Raw genomic sequence first — 22500 nt, 5'->3', positions numbered from 1 at the left:
TTTTTTCAACTTTTGTTGTTGGTTGATGGACAATTGTTTTTGACGTTTTATTTTGTTTTCAACGGTTTTTCACCCCCCAACAATTTAGTCACTTTTTTAACATTTTGGGCACTTTTTTCAACTTTTTAGTTGTTTTTTCATTTTTTTGGACAATTCTTATGTTGTTAGGGTTACAAACATAAACAAAAATACAATTTACATTAATGTTTTTGACATTTTTGTCACTTTTTTGACATTTTTGGTCCTTTTTTCGATCATTTTCTGAAGAACCTTGATGTTAAATGTGATGTAACATAGTTAAATGTGATGTAACATAGTGTATTTGTTATCATGTGATATTCCAGGTATCCCTCCTGCTGCTGACTCTAGAACTCATCTCTCTCCTGTCATTCAGGTAAATATATTTTATATTATTTTTCTGACAAAGGTGCATCGGACCACGGTCTGGATCAAAAGAGCTAGTCTCGGTCCAGACCAAACTGAACCATGGCCCGGTTCGTTTATAGTGTGAAAGCATTTTTTGGATGGTTCGGAGTTTCGGACCAAATACAAGAAGCTCTGGCAGGCTCTCCTCGTGTTACAAGACCGGGGAATAGCTCAGTCAGCAGTCAGTAGGGGAGAGCAGCAGTCAGTAGGAGAGAGTAGCAATCAGTAGGAGAGAGCAGCAGTCAGTAGGGGAGAGCAGCAGTCAGTAGGAGAGAGTAGCAGTCAGTAGGGGAGAGCAGCAGTCAGTAGGAGAGAGTAGCAATCAGTAGGAGAGAGCAGCAGTCAGTAGGGGAGAGCAGCAGTCAGTAGGAGAGAGCAGCAGTCAGTAGGGGAGAGCAGCAGTCAGTAGAGGAGAGCAGCAGTCAGTAGGAGAGAGCAGCAGTCAGTAGGAGAGAGCAGCAGTCAGTAGGAGAGAGTAGCAGTCAGTGGGAGAGAGCAGCAGTCAGTAGGGGAGAGCAGCAGTCAGTAGAGGAGAGTAGCAGTCAGTAGGAGAGAGCAGCAGTCAGTAGAGGAGAGGAGCAGTCAGTAGGGGAGAGCAGCAGTCAGTAGGCAGTCCTTCCAGAAAAATGTGGAGTTTTTTGTGACTGTGTGTGCAAAAATCCTTGATTATGCGGCACGTCTTTTTTAAAAATGCGATGTAATGTGCGGGATATTTATGCAATTTTATGCAATGAAATTGCAGGAACTTGCAAAAACTGCAGTTTCATCATGGCTTCATCACGGGGTTTGCAGCTTTGCAATGATGTTCACGTCGCGTAATTCGGCAACTTTCTGCTAAGATATGTGTGACTTTTTTGCAACGAAAATGAGGGGATCATGAAATCATGCAAGTCCCGGAAATCTGCAATTTATGCGGCAAGAGTGCGGCGTGTTTGATAAAATGTGGCCCCTGCATAAATATGCGGACTTTGGCTGATTATGCATTGAATTATGAGATCACATAATCAAGTTTTTTCTGGAGGGACTGAGTAGGGGAGAGCAGCAGTCAGTAGGGGAGTGTGTGTGTGTGTGTGTGTGTGTGTGTGTGTGTGTGTGTGTGTGTGTGTGTGTGTGTGTGTGTGTGTGTGTGTGTGTGTGTGTGTGTGTGTGTGTGTGTGTCTATGTGCCTGTATCTGTATGTATGCGTGTGTCAGAATTTATTTAATTTAGTGAAATTAAGGTTCAGATCTCTACTTTCATTCAATTTTGGATGTTTTCTTAAATTTGATATCCATCCATCTTCGTCCGCTTATCCGGTAACGGGTCGCGGGGGTAGCAGCTCCAGCAGGGGACCCCAAACTTCCCTTTCCCGAGCCACATTAACCAACTCCGACTGGGGGATCCCGAGGCGTTCCCAGGCCAGGTTGGAGATATAATCCCTCCACCTAGTCCTGGGTCTTCCCCGAGGCCTCCTCCCAGCTGGACGTGCCTGGAACACCTCCCTAGGGAGGCGCCCAGGGGGCATCCTTACCAGATGCCCGAACCACCTCAACTGGCTCCTTTCGACGCGAAGGAGCAGCGGCTCTACTCCGAGCTCCTCACGGATGACTGAGCTTCTCACCCTATCTCTAAGGGAGACGCCAGCCACCCTCCTGAGGAAACCCATTTCGGCCGCTTGTACCCTGGATCTCGTTCTTTCGGTCATGACCCAGCTTTCATGACCATAGGTGAGGGTAGGAACGAAAACTGACCGGTAGATCGAGAGCTTTGCCTTCTGGCTCAGCTCTCTTTTCGTCACAACGGTGCGATAAATTGAATGTAATACCGCACCCGCTGCGCCGATTCTCCGACCAATCTCCTGCTCCATTGTCCCCTCACTCGCAAACAAGACCCCAAGGTACTTGAACTCCTTCACTTGGGGTAAGGACTCATTCCCTACCTGGAGAAAGCACTCCATCGGTTTCCTGCTGAGAACCATGGCCTCCGATTTAGAGGTGCTGATCCTCATCCCAGCCGCTTCACACTCGGCTGCGAACCGATCCAGTGAGTGCTGAAGGTCACAGGCCGATGATGCCATCAGGACCACATCATCCGCAAAAAGCAGCGATGAGATCCCCAGCTCACCGAACTGCAACCCCTCTCCACCCCGACTACGCCTTGATATCCTGTCCATAAATACTACAAACAGGATTGGTGACAAAGCGCAGCCCTGGCGGAGGCCAACCCTCACCTGAAACGAGTCCGACTTACTGCCGAGAACCCGGACACAGCTCTCGCTTTGGTCGTACAGAGATTGGATGGCCCTGAGAAGGGACCCCCTCACCCCATACTCCCGCAGCACCTCCCACAGTATCTCCCGGGGGACCCGGTCATACGCCTTCTCCAGATCCACAAAACACATGTAGACCGGTTGGGCATACTCCCAGGCTCCCTCCAGGATCCTTGCAAGAGTAAAGACCTGGTCCGTTGTTCCACGACCAGGACGGAATCCGCATTGTTCCTCTTCAACCTGAGGTTCGACTATCGACCGAACCCTCCTTTCCAGCACCTTGGAGTAGACTTTACCGGGGAGGCTGAGAAGTGTAATACCCCTGTAATTGGCACACACCCTCTGGTCCCCCTTTTTGAAAAGGGGAACCACCACCCCGGTCTGCCACTCCTTAGGCACCGTCCCCGACTTCCACGCAATGTTGAAGAGGCGTGTCAACCAAGACAACCCCTCCACACCCAGAGCTTTAAGCATTTCTGGACGGATCTCATCAATCCCTGGGGCTTTGCCACTGTGGAGTTGTTTAACTACCTCAGCAACTTCCACCAGGGAAATTGACGACAATCCCCCATCATCCTCCAGCTCTGCCTCTACCATAGAGGGCGTATTAGTCGGATTTAGGAGTTCCTCAAAGTGCTCCTTCCACCGCCCTATTACCTCCTCAGTTGAGGTCAACAGCGTTCCATCCTTACTGTACACAGCTTGGATGTTTCCCCGCTTCCCCCTCCTGAGGTGGCGAACGGTTTTCCAGAAGCACCTTGGTGCCGACCGAAAGTCCTTCTCCATGTCTTCTCCGAACTTCTCCCACACCCGCTGCTTTGCCTCTTTCACGGCAGAGGCTGCAGCCCTTCGGGCCCTTCGGTACCTTGCAACTGCCTCCGGAGTCCCCTGGGATAACATATCCCAGAAAGACTCCTTCTTCAGTCGGACGGCTTCCCTGACCACCGGTGTCCACCACGGTGTTCGTGGGTTGCCGCCCCTTGAGGCACCTAAGACCCTAAGACCACAGCTCCCCGCCGCAGCTTCAGCAATGGAAACTTTGAACATTGTCCACTCGGGTTCAATGCCCCCAGCCTCCACAGGGATGCACGAAAAGCTCCGCCGGAGGTGTGAGTTGAAAGTCTGTCGGACAGGGGCCTCCTCCAGACGTTCCCAGTTCACCCGCACTACCCGTTTGGGTTTACCAGGTCTGTCCAGAGTCTTCCCCCACCCTCTGACCCAACTCACCACCAGATGGTGATCAGTTGACAGCTCTGCCCCTCTCTTCACCCGAGTGTCCAAAACATACGGCCTCAGATCAGATGAAACGATTATAAAATCGATCATTGACCTTTGGCCTAGGGTGCTCTGGTACCAAGTACACTTATGAGCATCCCTATGTTCGAACATGGTGTTCGTTATAGACAATCCATGACTAGCACAGAAGTCCAACAACAAACAACCACTCTGGTTTAGATCAGGGAGGCCGTTCCTCCCAATCACGCCTCTCCATGTGTCTCCATCATTGCCCACGTGCGCGTTGAAGTCCCCCAGCAGAACTATGGAGTCCCCCACTGGAGCCCCATGCAGGACTCCATTCAAGGTCTCCAAGAAGGCCGAATACTCCGAGCTCTTGTTTGGTGCATACGCACAAACAATAGTCAGAGTTTTCCCCCCCACAACCCGCAGGCGTAGGGAGCGACGCTCAGCCGGGGGCTTGTGAGTATCCCCACACCCGCCCGGCGCCTCACACCCTGGGCAACTCCGGAGAAGAAAAGAGTCCAACCCCTATCCAGGAGTATGGTTCCAGAACCGAGACTGTGCGTAGAGGTAAGCCCCACCAGATCCAACTGGTAGCGCTCCACCTCCCGCACAAGTTCCGGTTCCTTCCCCCACAGAGAGGTGACGTTCCACGTCCCCAGAGCCAGCGTCTGCTGCCCGGGTCTGGTCCGTCGAGGCCCCTGACCTTCACTGCCACCCATGTGGCAGCGCACCCGACCCCAGCGGTTCCTCCCACAGGTGGTGGGCCCATGGGTTGGAGAGAGAGGTGCCACGTAGCTTTTTCGGGCTGTGCCCGACCGGGCTCCGTGGCAAACCCGGCCACCAGGCGCTCGCTGACGGGCCCTCCATCTGGGCCTGGCTCCAGACGGGGGCCCCGGGCTTCCTCCGGGCAGGGTCACATCATCTCTACCTCGTTTTTTCATAGGGTTTTTGAACCATTCTTTGTCTGGCCCCTCACCTGAGACCACTTTGCCTTGGGAGACCCTACCAGGAGCACAAAGCTCCAGGCAACACAGCCCTCAGGTTCATAGGGACACACAAACCTCTCCACCACGATAAGGTGATGGTTCCTGGAGAAATTTGATAGCATTTGAAAAAAAAAACAGTATCCTGACTAAACTTTGACAGTCTGTGATTTTCCACTCAATCGTAACTGTCGAAATAACTCAGAATTTCAGCTATTTTTCAACAAAATAAAATGAGGTAGGCTTTAATTTCATATAAATGATGTTTATTGACCATGAATTCCCCCCAAAAAGTGTAAAACTAGAGGCAATAAGTTCATGTTAGTGGTGTATCAGGTGGTAGTGAAAAAAAGCGTAAAACACCTAAAAAATAAATTTTGAAAAGGGTCTAAATGAGGGTACATTTTCCCTGGTCTTATCCGACTTTGGTCCATTAGCCTGGTCCTACCAGACTCTGGTCCACTAGCCTGGTCCTACCAGACTCTGATACACTAGCCTGGTCCTACCAGACTCTGGTACATTAGCCTGGTCTTATCCGACTTTGGTCCATTAGCCTGGTCCTACCAGACTCTGGTACACTAGCCTGGTCCTACCAGACTCTGGTCCACTAGCCTGGTCCTACCAGACTCTGGTACATTAGCCTGGTCTTATCCGACTTTGGTCCATTAGCCTGGTCCTACCAGACTCTGATACACTAGCCTGGTCTTACCAGACTCTGGTACACTAGCCTGGTCCTACCAGACTCTGGTACAGTAGCCTGGTCCTACCAGACTCTGGTCCACTAGCCTGGTCCTACCAGACTCTGGTACACTAGCCTGGTCCTACCAGACTCTGGTCCACTAGCCTGGTCCTACCAGACTCTGGTACATTAGCCTGGTCTTATCCGACTTTGGTCCATTAGCCTGGTCCTACCAGACTCTGGTACACTAGCCTGGTCCTACCAGACTCTGGTCCACTAGCCTGGTCCTACCAGACTCTGGTACATTAGCCTGGTCTTATCCGACTTTGGTCCATTAGCCTGGTCCTACCAGACTCTGATACACTAGCCTGGTCTTACCAGACTCTGGTACACTAGCCTGGTCCTACCAGACTCTGGTACAGTAGCCTGGTCCTACCAGACTCTGGTCCATTAGCCTGGTCCACCCAGACTCTGGTCCATTTCATTCTAAAACTATTGGATCTGCCCAGAGCTACTCTGGATCTGCCATAACCAATCGCTAACGTTGTGACATATGTCATGCACATGTGCAACAAGAGGGGAGGCCGACAACAACTATCGGCTTATATTTAGCATTAGCATCGCTAGCATTAGCCTTAGCCAACTCCTACACCACTAACGGAGCGAGCTGGAAAATCAAACTGTTCCCGAACCCCGTGGGGAGGAGGGCCACAACATCACGGCCACCAACACAACTCAGCAAAGATTGTTCTTGCTCGGGCTTTAACTTCTGGATATTTGGCAGCGTTGCCACAACGGACTGAATGGCTTCGCTCGCATCTTTCTAGTGCACGTCCTCAACGTCATCGTTCTCAGCCACTCCCTCTGTTCGCTGATTGGACCGGTAAATATTTGACTGGAGAAAACCCAAGAATATACCGCAAACCCAGACGGAGTACTGAAGGGAAATGAAAATTGAGCGGAAGTACGTAGGAGGGCGGAGCCAGGCGGAGCCAGGCTAACACCTGTTTCCTGGGGGAAAGTCTTTATGTTTTCTCTTGTAATGAAGAGTAGGGTTAGGGTTAAGAAATGTGTATCTTTGAGGATGAGTTGAGGATTGTTCCACCAGATGGAGCCCTGACTCTCTTCACAGTTTATATTCTGTCAGAAACAAGAACAGACTGAACACAAGTGGAGCAGAAACTAGAATAATCTGTTCAACTTCAGCTCTGATTTCTAAATGTTTGGCATTTATGATGTTTTTAATGTTTCCTGCTTGTTCATGGTTGTGTGTTACCAGTTCTCTGTGTCCTCTCTGTTTATTTTGTGTGTTTTTGTGTGTGTGTGTGTGTGTGTGTGTGTGTGTGTGTGTGTGTGTGTGTGTGTGTCTATGTGCCTGTATCTGTATGTATGTGTGTGTTTTTGTGTGTGTGTGTGTGTGTGTGTGTGTGTGTGTGTGTGTCTGTATCTGTATGCGTGTGTGTGTGTGTGTGTGTGTGTGTGTGTCTGTATCTGTATGTGTCTGTGTGTGTGTGTGTGTGTGTGTGTTTGTGTGTGCATGTTTGTGTGTGTGTGTGTGTGTGTGTGCATGTGTGTGTGTGTGTGTGTGTGTATGTGTCTGTATCTGTATCTGTGTGTGTGTGTGTGTGTGTGTGTGTGTGTGTATCTGTGTGTGTGTGTGTGTGTGTGTGTATGTGTGTGTGTGTGTGTGTGTGTGTGTGTGTGTGTGTCTCTAACAGCTTTTATATGATAATATAAAGAGATGTTAGATATGTCAGAGTAAAGTCTCTAACAGCTTTTATATGATAATATAAAGAGATGTTAGATATGTCAGAGTAAAGTCTCTAACAGCTTTTATAACTCTGTATTCTCCAGATCAACATGAAGATCTCTATCTTTGCTGGTGTTCTGCTGCTCTCTGCTGCTGCGGTGCTCTCTGTGGAGGAACAAGAAACTCGGGCTGAAATGTTTAAGAGGCAGCATATCTTCCTGACGATGAAAAATGACAGCTGTAACGGCATGATAAAAAAGAGAAAAATTAATACAAAAGGCACTCCCTGCAAGGCGTCCAATACCTTCATCAAAGCCACTTGGGAAGCTGTCAAAGACGTCTGTGGGACTGGAGGAAAACCCACTGGTCCAAATCGGCACAGCATCAAACCCTTTGACGTAGTTGAATGCATACAGGAATACCCTAATGCCGTGGCTAACAACTGCAGGTACAAAGGTACACTTTACACTAACAAGAACATTACAATCACATGTGAAGGCGGTGATCCTGTTCACTATGTAGGAATTTCAAAGTAAAACTTCTCTGATTTCTTCTGCTTAGTTTGTAATAACTGTCTGTGTGCAATCATTGATAAAGTAGATGTGATAACAACAGATAGTATTTTTTGCTGCTTTAGCCGCTTTTTTGACACTTCATACTGTACGTTTCCTTTGAGGTTTTTGTATTATTTTCAGCCCAGCAAGTTTACTTATGTAGGAATTTCAAAGTAAAAATTCTCTGATGATTTCTTCTGCTTAGTGTGCAAGCATTGATAAAGCAGATGTGATAACAGACAGTATTTTTGATAAAGTAGATGTGATAACAACAGACAGTATTTTTGATAAAGTTGATGTGATAACAACAGACAGTATTTTTGATAAAGTTGATGTGATAACAGACAGTATTTTTGATAAAGTAGATGTGATAACAACAGACAGTATTTTTTGACGCTTTAGCCTCATTCATACTCTACGTTTCTTTTGAGGTTTTTGCATTATTTTCAGCCCGGCAAGTTTAAAAATGTTAACTGTAATGTGAGAAACAGGAGGACTGTAACCTGATGTGATGAAGTCGTAACCCTGGTTACTGTGAGGAAGATGAATTAGTGTAACTTGTGTCTCCTGTTGAATAAAACTCATCTGACAGTTTAACTCTGGGTCTGTTTTTAATGCCGTCCTGGGACAGTTTCATAAAGTAGACGTGGATAAAATAACTGAAAGAAACGGTTTGACTTTGCTTTTGACATTTTTGTTGTTTTTTCATACATACTGTACATACACACACACACACACACACACACAGACAGACACTCACACACACATACACACACACACACACACACACACACACACACACACACACACACACACACACACACACACACACACACACATACACACAGACACACACACACACACTCACAGACACACACACACACACACACACAGACACACAGACACACACAGACACACAGACACACACACACACACACACACACACACACAGACACAGAGACACACACACACACACACACACACACACACACACAGTCACACAGACACACACAGACACACAGACACACACACACACACACACACAGACACAGAGACACACACACACACACACACACACAGACACACAGACACACACAGACACACACACACACACACACACACACACACACACACACACACACAGACACAGAGACACACACACAGACACACAGTTTAGTTTAGTTTAGTTTATTAGTTTATAATATGGTGGACAGCCCCCCTTTAATTAACTGTAGAGTAAAAGGAGCAGCTTTAGCCTCTACGGTTAATGTCCAGCTGTAGTCCCCGGCCAGCTGACAATAGGCATCCTAAAATACAATGGTTAACATAATAAGATGAGTAACATTACATCTATAATGACAGCAGGCATAAGCAAAACGGATTAACCCTCCTGTTCTCGGGTCAAATGTGACCCGTTTTGAAAGTCAGAATTTAGTTAATTTAGTAAAATTAAAGATCAGATCTCTACTTTCATTCAATTTTGGATGTTTTCTTAAATTTGATAGCATTTGAAAAAAAAAACTGTATCCTGACTAAACTTTGACAGTCTGTGATTTTCCACTCAATCGTAACTGTCGAAATAACTCATAATTTCAGCTATTTTTCAACAAAATAAAATGAGGTAGGCTTTAATTTCATATAAATTATGTTTATTGACCATGAATTCCCCCCAAAAAGTGTAAAATTAGAGGCAATAAGTTCATTTTAGTGGTGTATCAGGTGGTAGTGAAAAAAAGCGTAAAACACCTAAAAAATAAATTTTGAAAAGGGTCTAAATGAGGGTACATTTTCCCAGGAGAATAACAAGTTGCATGTTCGACGGGCAGACAACACAAGGGATAAGACATACAAAGAAGTGGCACACAAACAAACAAGCACAGATGATGACAAAGGCATTAAAGCAGTCCATGCAGGAAAGACGATACAAAGGAGACAAGAGAGAGGAGAGTCACCGAGGCCACAATGAAAGTAGCCTGGTCCTACCAGACTCTGGTCCACTAGCCTGGTCCTACCAGACTCTGATAACACTAGCCTGGTCCTACCAGACTCTGGTACACTAGCCTGGTCTTATCCGACTTTGGTCCATTAGCCTGGTCCTACCAGACTCTGGTACACTAGCCTGGTCCTACCAGACTCTGGTCCATTAGCCTGGTCCACCCAGACTCTGGTCCATTTCATTCGTCCAGAGAGTCTGGACTCTCTCCATTGACAAGACGTGTTAACTTCCTTGAAGGCGGGTACTCTGTTGAAGTTTAAAACTATTGGATCTGCCCAGAGCTACTCTGGATCTGCCATAACCAATCGCTAACGTTGTGATGTATGTCATGCACATGTGCAACAAGAGGGGAGGCCGACAACAACTATCGGCTTATATTTAGCATTAGCATCGCTAGCGTTAGCCTTAGCCAACTCCTACACCACTAACGGAGCAAGCTGGAAAATCAAACTGTTCCCGAACCCCGTGGGGAGGAGGGCCACAACATCACGGCCACCAACACAACTCAGCAAAGATTGTTCTTGCTCGGGCTTTAACTTCTGGATATTTGGCAGCGTTGCCACAACGGACTGAATGGCTTCGCTCGCATCTTTCTAGTGCACGTCCTCAACGTCATCGTTCTCAGCCACTCCCTCTGTTCGCTGATTGGACCGGTAAATATTTGACCGGAGAAAACCCAAGAATATACCGCAAACCCAGACGGAGTACTGAAGGGAAATGAAAATTGAGCGGAAGTACGTAGGAGGGCGGAGCCAGGCGGAGCCAGGCTAACACCTGTTTCCTGGGGGAAAGTCTTGTGTTTTCTCTTGTAATGAAGAGTGATAAATGTGTATCTTTGAGGATGAGTTGAGGATTGTTCCACCAGATGGAGCCCTGACTCTCTTCACAGTTTATATTCTGACAGAAACAAGAACAGACTGAACGCAAGTGGAGCAGAAACTAGAATAATCTGTTCAACTTAAGCTCTGATCTCTAAATGTTTGGCATTTATGATGTTTTTAATGTTTCCTGCTTGTTCATGGTTGTGTGTTACCAGTTATCTGTGTCCTCTCTGTTTAGTTTTAGTTCTATCCTTGTGGATGTTTCATGCTTCAGTTTCCTCTTTTACTTTTTAGTGTCTGTTGTTCTTGTGTTGTGTCTTGTTTTACTTCCTGTCTTGTGTGTTTTCCCTCCTCTGTGATTGGCTGCTCTGCCATGATGTGTCTCACCTGTTCATCAGCCCTCATGTCACCTGTCCCTCGTTACCTCGTCTATTTAGTTTCCGTGCATCCTTTGTCTGGTGTCAGATCTTTGTCTGTTGCTCCCTACGTCTCTCTTTTCATTCCCTAGTCTTCAGATTTCTGTTTGTGGTTGTTGAACTCCTTTAGCCTTCCTATCTCAGGACTCCCGTTGTTATAAGCCGTCTTATTTAATAAATCTTGTAAATCTTCCACTGAATCCTCCTTTCTGCAAGTTTTGGGTCCAAGCCTAGATGTGACAGTGCTCTGCTCTGAAGCCGGGCTAATAGACAGAAACACCTTCAGTTGGTCATTAATCAGAGATTGTAGGACCTGGGACAGACATGGCAGTTTGGGGGCGGTCTCTAGCTCACCCAGTAAGAGCGTTCGCCCCATGTTGGCTGATATCCACATCTAAGAGTAGCAATTCAAATCTCATGAAGCACCTGTTGAAGCAACACGGTTCAACAAAGCTGGTAGCGAAAGACCCCGCCCTACGGATGCTGAAGGCACCACTCCATTCAAACAACCAAAGCTAGATTTTACACAGACTGCAGTGCAGCCGATAAGCCAGGCAGAGCTGAATACATTGATTGCTAGGTATACTGTAGGCCAATCACTTTTATTTCATTGGGCCTAATGTGTTATGGGTTGGTGTGTTTTATCTTATTTTGGTAGTCTGTTTCTGTTCTGTATTTTGCTCAGTTTCCTGTTTTATTTTGATAGTTTGGTTTTCTGTCTTGTCTAGTCTGCTTTTACTTTGTCTTGTGTTTTCCTGCCTTTTTTGATTGTACTGCCCAGCCCTAATGTGTTTCACCTGTCTCCCAGCCTTGTGTCACCTGTCTTGTGTTACCTCGTTACCCTGTGTATTTAGTCTTTGTGTTCCCCTTGTCCTGTGTCAGATCATTGTTGGTGTTCTTTCCAGTCAGTTTGTGTCTGTTCCCAGCGTGTTTGCATCTAGTTTACCAGGTTTGGATTCTTCTCTTTGTTCCCATTAGTTTGCTGTTAGTTTGTTCCTCGTGTTTTCATTATTTTTGGACTTTAGTTTTTGCCTGCTTTCTTTGGATTCCTTTTGTTGTTTTCGTCTGCCTCATTTTTGGATCTCCAGCATTTTTGTGTTTAAATAAACTCTCGAGCTCAATCCTTCCCCTGCCTGCTTGTCTTGCCTCTGCATTTGGGTCCACCTATTTCCCCCTGAACACAACATAATGTGGTTAAAAAAAAACACTTAAACACTGTTAAATGACTGAGACAGTTGTTATTTTGTTTCAAGTATTAAAAGGGACTTTGGTACTACTGCTTGATTTGAAGGCCTGTTGCCCTGTTGTTTACAATAAATAGGTCTAAAAATTGTTTATTGTGTTTGACTGTTCAGTACTGTTCATATTTACATTTAAAAAGCAGACATAAAACTGTGTATAATATGACTGAAAACAGAGTAATGAACCAATAGTTGTGATAAAATGTACAGAAAGTACATGAATGAATAAATAAAATTAGACATTTTGTGGTGTTACTTTAATGTGGGTAAAACTACAGATCAATACAATAATAACTTTTTTAGTTTTAACTGTAAGATTCTCTGAAGACAAGAAGCCTGAAAACTGCAGACGTTAAACATACAATATGTAACTTTAAAACCCACATCTACTTTATGAATGAGTGAACATGACGACATTAAAAACAGACCCAGAGTTAAACTGTCACATGTGTTTTATTCAACAGGATACACAAGTTACTCTGATTCATCAGGTAGTAACAGATTACTCTGATTCATCAGGTAGTAACAGATTACTCTGATTCATCAGGTAGTAACAGATTACTCTGATTCATCAGGTAGTAACAGATTACTCTGGTTCATCAGGTAGTAACAGATTACTCTGATTCATCAGGTAGTAACAGATTACTCTGATTCATCAGGTAGTAATAGATTACTTCTGACTTCCATGAAAATGAACAGGTTCCCCATTCTCACATCTGACTATAATTCTTCTCTCGCTTTCATCACCTCTGTAGTAACAGTTGGGGGGAACGGCAGGTGGATTCTGATGCACCAGGTAACAGTCAACAATTGGGAAATAAACATAGCTAATTACATAACCGTTGCCATATGGCGCTCCTCCTTCACCACAGACGGCTTGGACGGCGTCCACATTCCCTGTGATGAAGGTATTGATATGCTTGCAGCCCCCGGTACATGGCTTCCTGATTCTTCTGGCTCTCATCACATCGGTACATTGGCCAGCAGTCATCCCAGCGTTGATATGCTTATTATAAAACTCACTCCAACTTTGTCCGTCCACAAAGAGCACGGCAGCAGAGATCAGCAGAACACCAGCAAAGATAGAGATCTTAATGTTGATCTGGAGAACACAGAGTTATAAAAGCTGTTAGAGACTTTACTCTGACATATCTAACATCTCTTTATATTATCATATAAAAGCTGGTAGAGACTTTACTCTGACATATCTAACATCTCTTTTAATAACTTTACAATAAGTGAGTGTTGAAAGTGTAAAAAAAGCATTAAATCATAAATTAAGAAGTAAAACATAAAACATCTTTCCATAGTGTGTAAATAACTAAAGTTAAAAAACATGTCTTACTGATGTTATGAAGTTAAACTTCTTTCTGAATGTTGAAGCAGAATCATCCCAGTTTTACTAAATCAGATTTGGCTTTTCTAATGATTTGATTTACACTTGTAAAGAGGTGTAGATGTCCATCAGGGAGGGGAGAGGGCAGCCAGTGATCCTCTGTGCTGCCCTCACTAATCTCTGGAGCCTCTCCCTGTCTGCCACGGTGCAGCTGCCGTACCATACTGTGATACGGTACGTCAGCAGGCTCTCGATGGACGCGCGGTAGAAGGTCAGCAGCAGGCTGGAGTCCAGGTTGTGCTTCCTATGACGTAATGACGGTGCGTTAGGTGGAGCGTTCATATGGTTCAATGCAGTAGGCTGTGAGAAAGTGAACATTGAACTTGTGAGCAGAAAAAGTATTGTTTGGCAGTACTTTCAGTCAAAAGAAGACCATTCAAGTCCAGCTACATGTTCAATCTGCAATGCCTATTTGTCGCATGGTGGAAAGGACCCTAAACAATACACAACATCACCGCTGTTTAGAGTTTAGATTCTCGGCCCGAGCCCGACCGGACCTCGGGTCGGGCTCGGGCCGTTATTTTCCTCCACATCCTCGGGCCGGGCCACCCAAATTATCCTATTTGGGTGGGGAGAAAGCTATGCCATAATCAGAATATATTATTAATATAAATATATATATATATATATAGGCTATATAAAAGTAACAAATGTGTACAAAAGTTAGGCTGCAGTTACAAAATGCAGCACTTCATGCGCGGAGTCTCCTCTACTCGCACGCATCACACCGGGAGCTTGAAGATGTAAAGAAAAAAAGAAAAACAGGAGAATTAACTTTGAGCAAGTGTGGAGGAAAGTCGGAGGTATGGAAGCAGTTTAAACAAGTCGTGGGCAGTGGCAACAATATGTTGTTCATCATTGTTTCTATTTTTTTTTACGTTTCTTCATTCGGATCCACTTCGGGCCGGTCTCGGACGCAACGTGCTTGGGCAGGTTCGGGCTTGATTTTACTAAGTTCTACCGCTGTTACAACATTTGGTATGAAACATCTGAAAGAATACGAGTTGTGCATGAAGGATTCTACAGACAGCAGCCAAAATGCAGCAACTTCAGGCAGCGGTTGAGTGGGACCAAAAAAATCTACCGGGAAGTTTCATAGACTTATCGGCCCAGCGTACGAGTTGAGCAGAGGCTACACAGTTTGACCGCGGCGCAACAGGCCGGGGGAAAATCCTGACTCTTCCGATTGCCAGTACGCCTCTGACTTCAGGTAATGAAGGACAGTCACAGCTAAAAACTTGTTACCCAGACAGGGCCTCTCCCGGGCTGTCAGCTGTTCTCCCTACAGTGGGAGCGGAGCGACCGAACAGCCAGCAGCTGCTGCTCGTTAGCTAACGTTAGCTTTCTAATTTCCCCCCCCCCCCCCCCAACATGCCTTCATCATACACTGCTCAGCGAAAATTTGCCAAACAAAATTGTCACTCATCTGGCGATAGCAATGTGCTTTCCTACGATGTGAAAAGAGCGTGTAAATTCAACATTAAGTTGTTACATTTAAGTATTTTAGAGGCTGTGGACGTTTCCTTCATTAATGTGTTTACTGTGTTCATGGACTGAGGATCAGAATCAGAATCAGAAAAGCTTTATTGCCAAGTACGTTTTTAACACATTTACACATTCTCTAAATAGAATATAAACAATAAAAGTAAAGTATATGTAAACAGTATACAGTATGTATTAAATAAAAAATAAAATAAAGGATAGGAGTAGAGTTCGGTCCGGTTCGGTGTTCGGCAGAATCTTAACCAGTGGGTTCGGTATTTGGCCGAACACCAAAAATCTGGGTTTGGTGCATCCCTAGTTTGTAGCCGTACGTTTTTTTGAACGCTGTTTCAAGTACTGCTCAGAACAGAACGTGATTGTGAGTTGAAGTTGTTTTTTGTTACATCTTTTGTTTTTGCTCTGCTATCAATGCTTGTACACCATAAGGACAGTTCCTTATTTTGTGGAAAAAACAAAAACGTATAAAATTGAAGTTTGAGTGATAAAGAAAAATAAATGTGAAAACAAAAAGGAAAACAGTGGACTGATCCTGAGCCTTTTTAAGCGCGTCGACCAAGACGCATTCCAAAGGACAAGAGGGATCAAAAATGTAGTCAGAAAGTTGCTCCCATAACTCCATTTCCTCGATATTTGAATTTGAAATAAAAGAGAACAAAAGCAGTTTTATTTTAATGTGGCTGTCCATTTTATATCTCAGAGGTTTTGAACAGAAAAGAGCAGCGTACCATCCACTGATATCATCTCTTCCTTCACACTCCCCAGTTATTCAAACTGGAAGCTAAACCCTGAGAGCTTGGTTTGCATGGATGACTTTGGTGATAAAGCCCCAAACCGGTTTTGCGTAAAGAGAGAAAGACTACTGCAGCTCCCTCCTGATTGGCCTGTCTGCATGCTCCCTCCTGATTGGCCTGCCTGCATGTGCCATCCAACCCCTGCAGCTCATTCAGAATGCAGCGGCTCGATTTGTCTTCAACCTCCCCAAGTTCTCTCACACTACACCTCTCCTCCGCTCTCTTCACTGGTTACCAATTGCGGCCCGCATCCGCTTCAAGACACTAGTACTTACGTACAGGGCCATGAACGGATCAGCACCCGCTTACATCCAGGACATGGTCAAACCATATACCCCAACCCGCCCACTTCGTTCTGCATCAGCCAAACTGCTGGCTGCTCCCTCACAGCGAGGGAGAACTAATCACTCAACGAAATCCCGACTGTTCACTGTCCTGGCTCCCAAATGGTGGAACGAGCTCCCCATCCATATCAGGACGGCTGAAAGCCTACACATCTTCCGCCGAAGGCTAAAGACACATCTCTTCCGACTACACCTCGGATAAAAAAATAAATAAATAAATAAATAATTTCTTGAACTTGCACTTTCGAACCTGCACTTTCATTTGTCTCTTTGTAGCTTTGCCTATTTAAAGCTGCTGTATTTGCACTTACTACTTGTTGTCTGGACTTTGAACCTTCACAGTTGAAAGCACTTAATTGTAAGTCTCTTTGGATAAAAGCGTCAGCTAAATGACATGTAATGTAATAATGTAATAATGTGTGAGGACGCGTGGCAGACAGCGTCTCCCTCTGAGTTCAGCATTTAACTCTTCCAAGCTCCAGATATGTTTTTACAACACAGCCACAGTCCTGACAAGGTGCAAAGTTATAAAACATAATGTGATGGTGAGGTGATGTTAGAAATGGATTCCTGCATGTCTTCTTGTCAGATGTCCACAGAGAGGACATGCAGCCCAGGAAATCCCACAACTGCATGTTGGCAGTCGGCACACAGAGTACTGAAACTCTGTTAAATCACAGATGCCTGTTTACCTGTTCTGTGTCTCCACTTCCTAGTTGTACTGTATGCTCTCTCTTAGGAGAGGGAAAACACCCGCCCACTGATTGTTTGGGACTGACACACCTGGGGGCTGACTTTCATTTCCAAACCTCTTCCTCCTTCTCCTAAGGGACCGTTCGGTATTTATGGAATGGACCACCAGAGGAAAACATTTTATGCTGAGGAGAGGGTCATCCAACATTTTTTAGTCTGGGTGGGGGGGTCACCCAACTTTTTTATTCATGAAAAGAGCAAAATTTCAAAGTGGCTTGTTTGGTGCTTATTTATCCATGTAGCTCTCAGTCTCGGCCCCCCTACCCTAGCAGATGGTCTGACCCCATACACGGAGTTTGCTGGGGGGAGCAGGAGGAGCACTGCCCCCTGGTGGCTCAAACAGGTAATTGCATTGTTTAAAAAATGAGTGGAATAATTACATCTGGCATGACCAGATATTAAATAAATATCTTAAATAACACAAAACAACTAAATGATGATAGGTATTACATCTGATTTCATATACTGCTTTAGTAAAAAAAAATATTACCTGGCTGACGATGGGAGCAGCAGGACGCAGAAAAACAAAAGTTACTGTTGCTCTAGTCTGGACATCTTGCCGTGCCAACCTTGAAATAAAGGTTTCCTAAATGCCATGTATATAAATGTGATGTCAGCTTACTAATTGATTGCGGGTTTTGTGCAGATTTGGACTTTTATATGTTTATTCCACTTTGTTTAAACGGCGAAGTGGAGAGGCCTCGTTCACCTGTTTGGAGCTGGCTGGTGAATGGGACGCTCGTATCGGCCTTGCTGGATACACCGGGACTCTGTTTGTGGATCTACTGATCGCTGTGGATTACTTTTTTTTTTCATGTCATTGGATTAAGGCAAAATACGAATCTTATTTCTCAACGTGTCTTAACGTTTTATGGTGAGTTTGGAGAGGCATCTCAACAGACTGGAGGTCCAACACTGATTGTTCACTGTTACATTTTAGTTGAATTTAAGCGTCTGTCTATTGCGTTCCAAGACAGCCGTGCTGCGATTGGATTTCATAAGGGCGAATTGTTAAATTGTTACAATGTAACTTAAAATCTGCTTTAAAAATAAACATATGTGTTTTGGAATATAATGTTCAGCTTCGGCAGCTTTACCTATGTGCTAAAATATACAATGACGATAGTGACAAGTCCATAGCAACCAGTGTTGAATTGGTTATATCCCAGCGTCCTTTGCTGAATGGTCTCAATGTTTTATTGTTTTATTTCATGTGAATACTAGTTTACTAGAGGAGTAACTTAGTATCTGAAGTAATGCAGTAATGCATGAAGTGTGCATTTAGTTTCCATGCTTATGGTGTTTCCACAACAATGTTAGTGAGTAAATCTACTGAAATGGCCCCCACACCATAACAGAGGAGTGGGATGTGTAAGATGAGAAAGCAGAGGTTAACTCCTGTACATCATGGCTGTAAAAATCAAATGGTATCTGTACTTCTTTGCTAAGTGCAAACTTGCACGCAAGGGGAGGGTCATTCCTTTTTTTCCAAATCATTTTGGAGGGTCATAGGAAAATTATTACTGACGAGGGGAGGGTCACGTCTTTTTAGGTTAGAGGCCACAAAACTCCTCCGGTGGCCCCTTAATTAAATAATGAACAGTCCCTAAGCTCTCATTTTTAATCGTCTTCACTACTTCTCCCTCCGATTCCTATCTTATCCACTACTCTGTCTCTCATCTTGATCTGTTCCTGACTGAAAAACAGACGGGTATACAGATTGATCCAACATCCTCCATGTTTCTTTCCACATCCCTGCCTCTTCAGATACAGAACAGGCTTCGTGTTTCGCACCGCAGAGAGAGGAGATAAGCTGACGGAAGACAACCTAAAAGCAACCAGATACCGACACCAGAGCCAGAGCTGTGTGCCCCAAAGTCTCCGGGACCAGAACCAGACCTGTCTGACCCAAGGACCCGTGACGGACAGACACCAGGCTGCAGTTTCTCTGCTGTTTGTGAGGCCTCCATCCGCTCCATTGGCTAGCGGCTAGTTGTCGCGCTAGCGGCTAATTGACCTGCCAGCTGACGAAAACCGGGACTAGAGCCAGAACTGTGAGCCCCTGAGATTCCGAGACTAGAACCGGACCTGTCGGGCCCAAAGACCCGCGATCTTAATCTGTGGTAATGTTTTATGTTTTGTGTGGACCCCAGGAAGAGTAGCTGATGTTCTGCATCAGCTAATGGGGATCCTAATAAAATAAAATCAAAAGTCGGATGCAGAATGCTGAAAAAATAAACCCTGAACCTTTAAATTGTGTTAAACTCAACTTCACAATTTTTGAAGTTTATCAGATTATTTTAGTTTCTGCTCCACTTGTGTTCAGTCTGTTCTTGTTTCTGACAGAATATAAACTGTGAAGAGAGTCAGGGCTCCATCTGGTGGAACAATCATCAACTCATCCTCAAAGATACAGATTTATACACAAAACAGTCACATAAAATACCTGTCTCCCTACCAGAGGCGGCATCAGCTGATTTTGCCGGGGCTTCAGCCTCGAATGTATTTTGAAAAGTTGACAAATATGATACTGGACAATAGCCTATGTAAACCCCCAAAATCATAAGTTGCCTTATTTCATTGTGCTTTGGCTTTGCACACACTGCATAAAGCCTGTTAAAATAGACATAGGTCTTAAAAATAATTTAGCCTATAGAATAAGTTTCTCTGCTGTCGGCAATACTAATGATTTAGTTTGAAGATTGCGTGACGTGAAGTTTCCAGTCTACGGTTCAGATTCAAACACACGGAGCTCTGAAGCAGACCTGTGCGTTGCTTAGTGTCCACTCTCGCTGTAACAATACAGATGAGCAGCACACCTTCACTGGTCTGTGCAGCTTCAGGTTCATAATGGACGCGCTCTGCTGTCGACGTGCTGCGGCAGATGTGTCCCGTTTGTGCTCCGTGTATTTCTGCCGTAGTTTTGTGTTTCCACCTCCGATGTAGGGTAACGTACAGCCACTTCCCTAAACGTTGTCTCATTCAGAGACCAGAGTCTCAAACGGGGCTCTGAGTCTGTCAGACAGTCTGAGATCTACCGTATCAGGTAGCAATCACGTAATGCACAGCAGGCTATGGTGCAGGTAGATTATTTTCTGAAATATAGTGACTGTATTCTTGTAAAAGCCTATTATCACTTTATTTTTCTCAAAATATCACGACTACTCCAAATCACAGAGAAAACAGACATATTCTGAATGTGCTCAAACACATCTGAAATGTTACAGTCCAGGGGTTTATTATTTTTTTTAAATGAATTTATGTATCACTAAGGTGAGGTGAAGTTAATGTTAATGAAGTTACTTCCTCAACAAAAGACGCAAAAGAGGAGGGAAGAGTAAATGATGACTCAGATATAATTAGAAAAGTCGATCTACAGGAGAATAAATAGATGAAAGCAATACAGAAAGCCTGAGAGCCTTACTGTAATATATTCCATTATGTTTTTAATTTAATTTAATTTAACAAATCGTAAAACATAACCTTGGCCTTTGGGTTGCCAGGCCAGTTATGATTAGGCCAAATGTTGGTTCCATCTAAGTTATATCCACAAACTGAGCAGCTAAAATGAACATACACTGGCTGTTAAAAGCCGGGTAAGCCAATCCCTGTTTTGCATTGCATTCAGTTTTTTTAAGTGGATCCGGGCTAAGCCCAGAGTCTACTCAAGTCCCAGAAACGCCCCTGCTCCCTACCTGCCCCCCTACTTGCCCCCCTACCTGCCTCCCTACCTGCCCCCCTACCTGCCCCGAATCCAAATTAATGCACATTGGAGAGTTTTGAATAAATAACTGGATGTTACAATTATGAGTTTAAGAGTTGTAAGATTGTACCACATAGTTGTGATAATAGTACCAAAGCGATAACCAAAACTGTAATCTCTCTCTTTACACAAAGCTGGTTTGGAGCTGGACGACCAAAGTGATCCATGCAGACCAAGCTCTCAGGGTTTATCTTCCAGTTTGAATAACTGGAGAAGAACAACAGAGAGAGTTTGTGAGGGAAGAGATGATATCAGAACGGCCTTAGAAAGAGTCATTCATGTGTTCATTTCCTGGTGGTTAGATTGCTGCAGAGCTCTCTTCTCATGCCTCGCAACAACAAACTTCAGCTGGTTAAAAACACCACAGCCAGACTCAGAACCAGGTCCAAGAGGAGAAAACACATTTTAACATCACGTCTGAGACTGCTTTCAACATTTACATCAGCACTTTTAATGGGACTAAAAGAAGACACTAAATGTCTGAAAGTAGACACTAAATGACTGAAAGTAGACACTAAATGTGTGGAAGTAGACACTAAATGTCTGAAAGTAGACATAAAATGTCTGAAAGTAGACACTAAATGTCTGAAAGTAGACACTAAATGTGTGAAAATAGACACCAAATGTGTGAAAGTAGACACTAAATGTCTGAAAGTAGACACTAAATGTGTGAAAATAGACACCAAATGTGTGAAAGTAGACACTAAATGTGTGGAAGTAGACACTAAATGACTGAAAGTAGACATAAAATGTCTGAAAGTAGACACTAAATGTCTGAAAGTAGACACTAAATGTGTGAAAATAGACACCAAATGTGTGAAAGTAGACACTAAATGACTGAAAGTAGACATAAAATGTCTGAAAGTAAACACTAAATGACTGAAAGTAGACACTAAATGACTGAAAGTAGACACTAAATGACTGAAAGTAGACACTAAATGTCTGAAAGTAGACACTAAATGTCTGAAAGTAGACACTAAATGACTGAAAGTAGACACTAAATTACTGAAAGTAGACACTAAATGTCTGAAAGTAGACACTAAATGACTGAAAGTAAACACTAAATGTCTGAAAGTAGACCTTAAATGACTGAAAGTAGACACTAAATGTCTGAAAGTAGACCTTAAATGACTGAAAGTAGACACTAAATGTCTGAAAGTAGACACTAAATGTCTGAAAGTAGACACTAAATGACTGAAAGTAGACACTAAATTACTGAAAGTAGACACTAAATGACTGAAAGTAGACATAAAATGTCTGAAAGTAAACACTAAATGACTGAAAGTAGACACTAAATGACTGAAAGTAGACACTAAATGACTGAAAGTAGACACTAAATGTCTGAAAGTAGACACTAAATGTCTGAAAGTAGACACTAAATGACTGAAAGTAGACACTAAATTACTGAAAGTAGACACTAAATGTCTGAAAGTAGACACTAAATGACTGAAAGTAAACACTAAATGTCTGAAAGTAGACCTTAAATGACTGAAAGTAGACACTAAATGTCTGAAAGTAGACACTAAATGTCTGAAAACTAACTCAAACTAAAGTTAAATTAAATCCCAATATCAAAACTAAAATTAAACCTCTA

General features: G+C 44.1%; 1 long non-coding RNA gene across 2 annotated transcripts in view; it reads left to right on the top strand.

Moving 5' to 3' along the window:
- The window catches only part of LOC116058034, a 24030-nt gene that overhangs the window by 268 nt on the left and 1262 nt on the right, over positions 1-22500 (top strand). Inside the window, exon 2 of one of the 2 annotated variants that reach the window (XR_004106937.2) lies at positions 345-394. The exons of the other annotated variant lie outside the window; for it this stretch is intronic. This is a non-coding gene — a long non-coding RNA (uncharacterized LOC116058034). The remainder of the gene's footprint in view (positions 1-344; positions 395-22500) is intronic. 2 annotated transcript variants of the gene reach the window in all.

This window comes from Sander lucioperca, chromosome 10 (genome assembly GCF_008315115.2).
Source record: "Sander lucioperca isolate FBNREF2018 chromosome 10, SLUC_FBN_1.2, whole genome shotgun sequence".
NCBI lineage: Eukaryota > Metazoa > Chordata > Actinopteri > Perciformes > Percidae > Sander > Sander lucioperca.
The sequence above is the reverse complement of the archived record's forward strand: the minus strand, read 5'-3'. Positions and strand labels throughout refer to the sequence as shown.